Source organism: Panthera onca, chromosome A2, assembly GCF_046562875.1.
Source record: "Panthera onca isolate mPanOnc1 chromosome A2, mPanOnc1 haplotype 2, whole genome shotgun sequence".
Classification (NCBI taxonomy): domain Eukaryota; kingdom Metazoa; phylum Chordata; class Mammalia; order Carnivora; family Felidae; genus Panthera; species Panthera onca.
The window spans coordinates 32,074,940-32,085,762 of NC_138340.1; the positions used below are offsets into that span (position 1 = coordinate 32,074,940).

At 45.9% G+C, this 10,823-nt stretch overlaps 1 protein-coding gene across 5 annotated transcripts in view; it reads right to left on the minus strand.

The window, feature by feature from the left end:
* ADAMTS9 (ADAM metallopeptidase with thrombospondin type 1 motif 9) overlaps positions 1-10,823 on the minus strand; it is a 172,549-nt gene that overhangs the window by 34,529 nt on the left and 127,197 nt on the right. The gene's annotated exons all lie outside the window — the stretch shown is intronic.

Here is a 10,823-nt window from a genome sequence, read left to right on the forward strand (position 1 = left end):
ATCTTACGACTACACACACCAATTTGCAGACCGCAGCCTCGTGTCCTAGTTGTCGACTCCAGGGGAGCATGAAGGACAAATTTCATTTCTCCCAAATCGTCCCCCTTCCGGGACTTGAGAGGCTTTGCTTTACTGTGACACCTTCCCCCCCCCCCCCACCCGCCCCCAACTGACTGCGTTTTCTCCTCCAGGATGAAGGGCTCTCATCCCTCATTCACTCGGGAAATATTCACCAAGTTCCTAGCATCAGGGCCTGTGATGGGTCCCGGGTCAACAAGAACGGACACGCACCGCACAGCCCTCAGAGAGGAGCTTATATTTTAGCAGCAAAGACAGACGTTGAGGACGGAGACAGCTAAGACTTAAAGATTACTGCAATCTCCATTTTTCAGATGGAGAAACTGGGACTTAGCCGAAATGCCTTGCCCCAGATCAAACAACTCTTTGTGAGGTAGATGGGACACATCTTTTTATTCCCATCCACCAAGTGAGGAAAACAGAGCAAGCCGTACGTGCTGTTCCAGGACCCTCTCTATGCTGTCTGCAAACTCCCTATCTTCTTCGCTTTAACCAACGGCACACCCACCTTTGAAGTTTAACCTGGTTATCTGTGTGCTAAAGGTTTCCCAAAGCCCGTCCTATCTAAAGCATCTATTGTGTCCCAGCATTTCAAGACTGTAAACCACCTTGGAGATCCACGGTGAGCTAATCTGGGGACTCCTGTTTCCTTTACACCAGGGATTACGCGTCCTATAGCCCCTGGGCCTTAGCTAACTCATTAACAACAACCGAGAGTTGTGGGTAGCATGGTATCTTTTAAACTTTCTCTTCTCAAAAGTCTATTTAGGGGGCGCCGGGGTGGCTCCGTCGGTTAAGCACCCAACTTCGGCTCAGGTCATTGCCTCGTGGTTCATGGGTTCAAGCCCCGCGTCGGGCTCTGTGCTGACAGCTCAGAGCCTGGAGCTGCTTCCGATTATGTGTCTCCCTCTCTCTCTGCCCCTCCCCCACTTGCTCTCTTGCATTCTCTCTCTCTCTCTCTTTCAAAAATAAATAAACATAAATAAATTTTTTTTAAGTCTATTTAGGGAGACCCATGGACCCCCACCTATCTTTTTCTCCTCTCACACCTCTTTCCCTTTTATTACTTACCTTGTCCCACAGGCATTTCAGTTTGGACTCCAGTCTGACTCTGAAAAGTCTTTGCAGATATGTCTTGTGCCTTGCTTTTTTGGCAGTAAAATACACCTAACCTAACCTAACATTGATCATTTCGATCATTTTAAAGTGTACAATTCAGTGGCATTTAATCATCTGCAACGTCGTAAGATCGTCATCCCTATGTGCTTCCAGAACGTTTTCATCACCCGAAAAGGAAACGCTGTACCCATGAAACAGTCAGTCACTCCTTGCTTCCCCAACCGCCCGGCCACCCCCCCTCCCCCACCCCCAGCCCGTGCAACCACCAAGCTGCTCTCTGTCTATAGCGGTTTGCCTGTTCTGGCTGTTTCATATGAATGGCATACAATACGCAGCCTTTTGTGACTGGCTTCTTCATTCAGCATACTGCTTTCAAGGTCAATCCATGTTGTAGCATGTATCTGTACTTTCTTCCTTTCTGTGGCTGAATAACCATCTGTTGTGTGGCTATACCACATTGTGATCAATCAAATGACAACGGACATTGGGCTGTTTCCACCTCGTGGCCATTATGAATGGTGCTATGAACACTCATGTCCAAGTTTGAACATGTGGTTTCAATTCTTCGGGGTGTACCCCAGGAGTAGAAATGCTGAGTCATCTGGGATACCCCGTGCCTTTTGTGAGCCACTTTGTTCTTTTAGGAAGTAAAAGGGAGATGCGATGTGTCCTGCTACCCCTTATCATTTGCAAACTTAACTCATAGCTTCTGCTGCTTGGAAGCGAACCTCCACGTCTAGAATGTGGAGTCACTTGAATTTTTCTGGGGCACAAATATGAATTGAAAGTTCTCTGAGGCGATGAGTGCAGATGAGCAAATCACTTCAAAGGGTCTGGGAGGCTGGTTGAGCCCCGTTCCCTAGGTCAACCCTAGCTTGGGGTTTTCTGTTCCTCTGGAGTGTCCTGGGTACTAGTGTGAAGCAATAACACTTTTGTTTATTCACACACACACACACACACACACACAATCCCAAATGAGTTACAGAGCCACTGAATGTTCAAAAGCAAAACAAAGCCGTGGTTAATCTGTGATGTGTATACAAATGCAGAAGAAACACTTAACTGCCTGGAGAAAAAGTAATTCCTTAGAAAATCGGGACTTAGGTGACTCAGATCCTGATTACTGAGAGGCCCAAACTGGACTAAACCTTCCAGTGTCTTCTTCATTAATCCCTCGGGCTCTAATCTGTGCCAATAAGTAACAGTTTCGATAGAAATGCAAGGACTTCTAGACACCTATTTGCTTTTTAAGGGCTTCTGCCTTGGTGTCCAGGAAAGGTTAACTACCATGAAAACTCTTTTGCCGACGGTGGAGAAGGGAGTTAGTTGGGAGACCTTATGAACATTGCTTTTAGAAAAATTAAGCTAGGTAAATAAGTGACTCGTCCAGGGTGTTGGAATTAGTCAACAGCAGCTCTGAAAGTCACCTGGCAAGGCTTTTCTCCTGGGGTCCTAACTAGAGCACGGGGGCTGGGGGCACAGAAAGCAAACCCACCCAAGCTCCTGAATTTTACCAGCTTTTGGGAATATCACTGCCCACCAAACCCAGAATTAAGGACTCTTTCTATGTTCTATGTTCTATGTTCTAAAAACAGCCAGAAAGTTCAACTAGCCTCATTTTCACTTCCAAAAGGTTTTCTCGACTCTCGTTACAGCTCTGAGAAATAACTATAATTCATCAAGCCACGGGTCACAGGGCTGCACTAAACTGGGTAGCTTGCTCATCGCCCTGCAGGCTACATATGCCTTTAAATGTGCTGAGATTAACAGGAGGAAAATAGCTGTTGACATTTGAGAGTGAGGAAGAGCTACCGTAAACTTTTAAGGGACTATTTTGTTTAACCAGGTAGGTTGGCCACAGGGTAATGGTCTAAAGACGGTCCTTTAACGCAGGGAGTAGAAACTGCCTTTCCTTAAACATGGTAATGGAGTTGCTTTACACTTTTTCATGAGATGCCCTAACCATGGGTAGGAAAAAAAAATAATTTCATATTTACATGGTCTACCTTTTAAGGCTGTCGATTTTGTTCACGGACAAAGTCATTTGTCGTGTCATTTCCAATGCGAGACTACCATTGTCAGACAGCGTGTGGACAGACGAGTGACAGAACGAGTGGGGACCTTGATGGCACAGTGTTTTGTGTATACTCTGCAGAGTTTTATGTGATAAGCAACAGTAATTACGAATCAATTTCTAACGATGCTTTAAATTGAAAAAGAAAAAAAAGCAGCCTTCAAATTACTAATGGGTTCTTTCTCAAAGCTCATTTTAAAGTCAGGTGTGTGGAGTTGGGACATTCTTGCCCCCAAACAGTATATTCATAAGGGAAAAAGGCAGAAATAGGACTATGGAGATATTTGATAACTTCCAAGTTATTCACTCATTCAACCGATATTTGCAGGGGGACCGAGTTCTGTGCTGGGCCCTGGGATACAGCCCTGACATCTTCCTACTCATGTTCTCTCTCTGTTATGACACCCAGGTGGCTGCTACTCCCAGCTTGCTGTCCATATGCCAGGACAGCCGGCTACCTGGTGACCATCGGCATTCAACACTTAGGGCTGCCTCGGATGGCCAGAGGAGCAGGTGCGGGTTTCAGAACAGAGCAGGATGGCGAAAAGAAGCCACCAAGGTGTCCCACAACTGTGACAGCAAGAGAGGAGTAAGGGCGAGGGTCTAGAATTCCCATGGTGCCGAAAGGGGTGCCCAAGCAGTGGATGAAGAGATGGGTTAGCCAGGCAAGGAGGAGAAGGGGACATTCTCAGGACAGGGCTCAGCGTGCATGGAGGCTGGAGGTGAATGTCGTGGGGAAGCCGGGCTGGGGACCGACCACTGCAGTTTGGGGCTGAGACTTGGTTCGAATCGAGATGGGAATTTCCGAAGGCGGGCAGGGGCCAGGTCACGAAGGCGCTTGTTAGCCTCCTACACTGCTTGGGGGAAAACCCAAACCCTGGCCCTGGCCTACGAATCCTAATCTGGGCACTCCCGCAGGTCCAGTCTTGTTTCAGCCTTCTGGTCCTTCACTTGCTCTGCTCCCGCCATGCTGCACTTTTGTCTGGGCTGGACCCTGTCCTCTTCCTTCCACCTGGAATCATCTTCCCCTGCCCTTCACCTCCGACCACCCTAAAGAAGGTAGGACTGGCCTGTCATTCTTTGTCTGTATCTCAGTGCCTTGCTTCTTTCCGTCACAGCATGGTTCACACTTGGCAACTTCACAGAACATGTTTGTTTGCTCGCTTTCCGTCTCTTCCACCGGTCAGTCAATCCCCCACAGCAGTGTCGCTGTCCCTACTGCGTCCCCGATGCTCAGACCCCAGCGTTTGGTAGGTGCCGGGTAAAGATTTCTTGAGCAAAGTAACGAGGGAAGGAATCATATAGAGTTAATATCTGGCCCTTGTCCACACACCCTATTGCAAACTTCGTAAAATCTTTGCAACAGGTTGACCAGAGGCCTGCCATTTTCTAACTTTTCTGGGCTAAGGGGGTAAACTTGGGAATCATTCTGCAGTTGATCTCAATAAAAGCCCTTGGAATCCTAATATGTATGAGAGCACACGGTCCAAGTCTCTGCACTGGGCCAAAGAGCCACGGGGTGGGAAGCTCTGCGAAGGCCAGACATGTCACAGCATAGCGTGTCCGTGGCAGTGTGGCAAGAAAATAAACTATCTGTTGTTACAGGAAAAATACAGTCTGCTTGACTGTTTTAAATGACATTTTAGAATGTCATGATTCTGAGGACTTAGGAAGGTATTGATATATAAATGTCTTCCCTCCCACCTCTCTCCCTCCTCCTCCCTCCCTCCTCCTTTCCTTCCTTCCTCCCTCCTTCCTTTCTTTCCTTCCTTCCAACTTTTTTTGGTCCCGCTGTCCGCGTGTATTCAACAAGTGTGTTCAGTGCTCTGGGTACTATGCTAAACGCTGAGGAAAACTCTGGCGAACAAACTCTCTGACCTTAAACGGGTGATACTGTAGACAAGGAAATCAGGCAACCACAATTCAGAGTTCTAACTGCTAGAGCAGAGTATTTTCGGGGTGCCAGGAGAGCTGAGAGGAGGGTAGTCTCACGCAGTTATTGGTGGGGAGGTGTGATCAGTAAAGGCTTCTGAGAAGTAGCCTGAAGAGTGGGCAGAGGTGACCGAGGTGAGGGAAGGAGCAGGGCAGCCTCCTTGTGACGCAGAGGCACTAGGGATGAAGAGAATACTCTGGGTAGAGGTGAACAAAAGAATACTTGCAAGTCCTGGAAAATTTGTTCCTTAATGCTAAGAGATACATAACCCACACCCAATTCAAACTTGATTGAGACCTCTACAGCTATAAGGAAATTCATATGTCAGATTATAATACTAGTAAGTAAAATCATTAGGATGCTATTAAGTAACATCATCATGATAATTTTCAAAACAATGAAAAAGTCATCCCCCCCCCCCCCGCCCCCCACAGCCTCATGGGCATTATAATTCTAAAGTGAGTGAAATTCAGCTTGGAAAGGTCCAATACCTGGCCCCAAGTTGGCAGGTGATATTAAAAACCTGGAGTCGTGTCTGGATACAGCATTTGTCTCTTCTCTAATTGTCTCGCCTTATATCTATTATTATTATTATTATTTTTTTAACGTTTATTTATTTTTGAGACGGAGAGACAGCATGAACGGGGGAGGGTCAGAGAGAGAGGGAGACACAGAATCCAAAACAGGCTCCAGGCTCTGAGCTGTCAGCACAGAGCCTGACACGGGGCCCGAACTCACGGACCGCGAGATCATGACCCGAGCCAAAGTCGGATGCTTAAACGACTGAGCCACATAGGCGCCCCATCGCCTTATTATCTAAAAGTCCAGGCTTTACTCTTAGGGTATCCTGAAGGCACACGGGTGCTTCTTCCCTGCTGTGTAGGTACCAGGCCTCCCAACAAAGGAGGCCCAGTGAGATCTCCATCACCATCAAGACTGACCCCACTGGCTTAGGGGCAGACTGCCAACCCAGGGGACCAAGCATTCCATGTTCTGAAGGAGGTGGGGGGGGTGCTCACCCAATAAAGGGAATTGGACTTTATGCCAACTCTGGCTTCCGTGAGAGGCTAGACAAGCCATTAAGAAGAAAATAAAATAATTTGCCTCAGATGAATGCTGGCATGGGAGGGAGGAGAATATAAAGATTCAGAGCGCGTGTTCCAGAAGTCAGGCTTCCAAGCTTCAAATCCCAGCCTTATTACTTACTGAATGCATGAACTTGGATGAATTAATCTATCTGAGCCTCAAGTTTCCTCATCTTTAAGTGAGGATAAAAACTTAATTACTTCGTTAGAGAGTTATGGAAAGGTTAAGTGAGGTCTTCCATAAAAAACACTCAATATAGTGCTTGGTCCCTAGCTTAATAAACAAAAAGATGTATTATTTTTATCATCAGTATTGACCACTGAACTGTGTAAGTCTGGGGGATGCCCCTCGTATTGTAACCTATGGGAACGGTACCCCCAGAGTTGTGCAGTGTGCAACCTGTATGACTGAGAAAAGCATACCCGATGATCCTGCTGTTGTGGTTATGCAGAACCTGTGTTTCTCAAGATGGACACCTGGATTATTTGTCAAAACGAGGGGGCTGCCATTCCCTATGTGCCTAGCATGACACACATCTTGCCCCCAAACAAGTGGGCTTTGACAATCCACAAGGGGGAGGCAAGAGGGAAAAATGCACACTCAGCAGGCAAACAAGAGCTCTGAGGTGGGTGCCAAGGACGGCTCTGAGGTGGGTGCCAAGGGCCTCGGCTGTGAGGCTGGACCTTGGCATCCTCACTGACATCAGGTCGAGGTGTCACTCGTGGATGGGAACCAAGTCAAAGCAGGTCTGAGGGAAGATGGTGGAAGAGGGAGTGGGTGGGAGGGGAAGTAGGCATGAGAGAGGGGTGAGGGCCGTGACTGAGGGGAGTCTGAAGGGTGCTGTGCTGTCCGATCTGCTGTTTAACAAGGATAACTTTGATCATGAAACTAGGGACAATGAATGATTACAGCAGAACTTCCCTAGGCACGCACAAGGACTGCGGGCACGCAATCAGGAAGGGAGATCTGGCCTATTAAGGTGGTTGCCCAGTTGCTATGAACACTCACTCTAAGTGTTGTGGCCGTGAGGACATTCTAAGAGGGCCACCAGCATGCTGTGCGTAGGAGGAACAAAGGCTTTGGACGGGTCTTCTCCCTCCTCCAGCTGCCCCAAGCCTCGCTCTGCCAATTCAGTGTCACGTGAGGGCACCCCCCCCAAGCCTCTATCCTCTCTTACCACCCAGGTCCACCTTTCTCAAACTTTCCGCTTTGGGTTCAGACGGGTGAGAAAGCACGGTTGCAGGTGGGTAACTGTAAGAATCTGCTTTTCCCACTGCTTAAAGATTCTGTTCTCTTTGTGAGAATGGTTAATCTCTAACTTTTAAATACGGCCACAGGTCAGGCTAGCTCCTTAGGTGTTCTGTTCTTACGTGGAGCTTGACAGCAATATTTAAAGCAGGATGTTAAAAGATCCGTCTGCAGAGTGCAGGCAAAGATGTACATTTCTAAGCATATTTTGTACGATCAGAGGCAGGACTTCCTCAGTGCATATTTGGCGAGGTTTCTATTCTTTGGAATTCAGAAGGAATTGTAAATGGAGCTTGTATTTCCCTGATTGGCTGGAGCATTTCTGAAAGTTGGCTAACGCGTGAGCAGTCAGTTTAGATTCATTTCAGCACACTCTCTTACTTTCTGTTCCTTGGAACAGTTACACAGGGTCGAGTCTGGCGCGAGATGAAGAGGGAGAAGGAGAAAGCAGGCAGGGGTAGGTCTGAAACCAGACCAACAGAGAATCAAGAGGTAACACTGAGGGGGCGAGAGGTCAGGAAGCCCTTTCTTCCTTCCATATCTGATAGTGTCAACCCCCAAACCACTCTATTATCTCTCATTGTCTCACAACAACTCTGTGTAGTTGTTATTATCCCCATTCTATAGGTGGCAAACCCAAGAATCGGAGAAATCAAGCATCCTTGTTCGAAGTCACATGGCTAAACAGTAGGAGTGTTGGGATATGAACTGGACTGCAGAATTCCGTAGTCTCTGGGGATCCCAGGAACCTGTGTGGCTCCAGTGCGATTAACTTGAAATTTACCTGCTTTAGCCATTCCTCCCCACCATCCTCTGGTGAAAGAAAAAAAAAATACGGAAGGAAAACAAGCAAAAAAACCTGAGTAGACAGAGAGAATGAGAGTCCTAAAGAAAGGGCACGATGACAGACAATGGAAGCAGTCCATCAGGAGGGTGAGGGAGACGGAAGGACCGGGAGGAAGGCTGATCTCCACATGGGTTAAACATGCAGCTGTAAGAAAACAGTGCCATTCAAGACTGCATCAAAAAGAAAAAAAAAAGACAAAACACCACTCAGGGAGAAATTAAACCATGGAGGTGTAAGACCTGTACATTGAAAGCTATAAGACACTGATAAAAGAAATCAAAAACGACACAAATAAATGAAAAGATCTTCTGTGCTCACCAGCTGGAAGCATTAGTACTCTGAAAATGTCCACACTATCCAAAGCAATCTAGAGATTTTAAGGCAATCCTTATCAAAATTCCAAAAGGTGGAAGAAACAATCCTAAAATGTGTATGGACCCACAAAAGACCCTGAAAAACTAAAGCCATCTTGAGAAAGGAGAACACAGCTCAAGCATCACCCTCTTTGATTTCAAACTATATTACAAAATTACAGTAATTAAAGCAACATGGTACTGGCATTAAAAGAAACACACAGATCAATGAAACAGAATAGAGGGCCCAGAAGTAAAGTCACACATATATGGTCAATTAATTTATGACAAAGGAGCCAAGAGTATGCAATGGAGAAAAGACCATCTCTTCAACAAATGGTGTTGGGGAAACTGGACAGACACATGCAAAACAATGAAACTGAACTCCTATCTTACAGCAGACCCAAAAGTTAGGGCAAAATGGATTAGAGACTTGACCCTGAAAGACCTAAACACATAAAATTCCTGGAAGAAAACATAGGGGGTAAGATCCTTGACAATGGTCATGGCCATACTTACTTTGAACATGACACCAAAAGCAAAGACGTCAAAAGCAAAAATAAACAGGTGGGACTGCATCAAACTAAAAATGGGCAAAGGACCTGAACAGACATTTCTCAAAAGAAAACATGCAGATGGCCAACAGATACATGAAAAGGTGCTCAACATCGCTAATCATTGGGGAAATGCAAATCAAAACCACCAGGAGGTATCGCCTCACAATGGCTATTAGCAAAAAGACAAAACATAGCAGGTGTTGGTGAGGATCTGGAGGAGAGGGAACCCCTGGGCATTGTTGGTGGGAATGTAGATCAGTGCAGCCTCTATGGAAAACAGTATGGAGGTTCCTCAAAAAAGTAAAAGGAGAACTACCCTATGATCCCGTAATTCCACTTCTGGGTATTCATCTGAAGGAAATAAAACCGCTAACTTGAAAACCTATCTGCTCCCCCCAGCAGCATTATTTACAACAGCCAAGGCATGGAAGCAACTGAGGTGTCCATCGATGGGCGAATGAATAAAAAAAAAATGTGTATACATACAAAGGAATATAATAGCCATAAAAAGGAAGGAAATCCTGCCATCTGACAATATGGGATGGACCTTGAGGGCATTATGCTGAGTGCTACAAGTCAGAAAGGGAAAGAGAAATATCATACGACCTCAGTTGTATATGGAATCTTACAAAAACCAAACTTCTAGATACAGAGAACAGATGGATGGTGCCAGAGGTGATGGGAAAGGTGTAGGTGAGCGGGTGACGGGGTTCAAACGGTATAAACTTCCGGCTACAAAATAAGTAAGTCCTGGGGATATAATACACAGCATGGTGACTGAAGTTAACAATACTGTATCATATACTTGAAAGCTAAGAGAATAGATCTTGAAAGTTCTCAACACCAGAAAAAATTTTGGAACCGTGTGAGCTGACGGATGTTAAGTATAACATAGTTACTGTTAATAACAACTTATAATACATACATACGTCAAATCATCATGTCTTCACCTAAAACAAATACAATGTTATATGCCAATGATAGCTCAATACAACTGGAAAAGATGCACATCAGCATTGCCATGAGTGCTTGTGTAAACTTATTTTTAAATGCGGCTGTAGTATCAGGTAATGGTTTCAGTTTAGAATCAGGTCTTGCTCCTTCTGGGCACGTGACGCTTGGACAAATGACGTTGGCTCTCTGAGCCTCAGTTTTCTTGACTGCAAAATGGGATGATAATAGTGATGCCCACTGTGCCCAGTGCTTAAAAGGATTAAGCGAGGGGAAGAATATAAAGCACGTAGCACACACCAGGCGCTGTTTCTCCCTGTTCTAAAAATCATTCCTGGTGGGAAATTCCTATCTTATCATTCATATCTCTGAACCCTTTACAGCATGTAGTTTTTATGTCGTTCCAAAGTCAATGGACACAGTTTTGCTTTCTTACATTCTTTCTCCCCTTTCTACAATGTATTCTGTTCTGGAAAAAGGAGGTTATCTCCTGCCCAAGTGTTACCTTCCTTAGCCAGGCTCTTCTCCAGGGACGCATAGTGTTTTCTTTAACTAAACATTAACTTGGTGAGGGAGA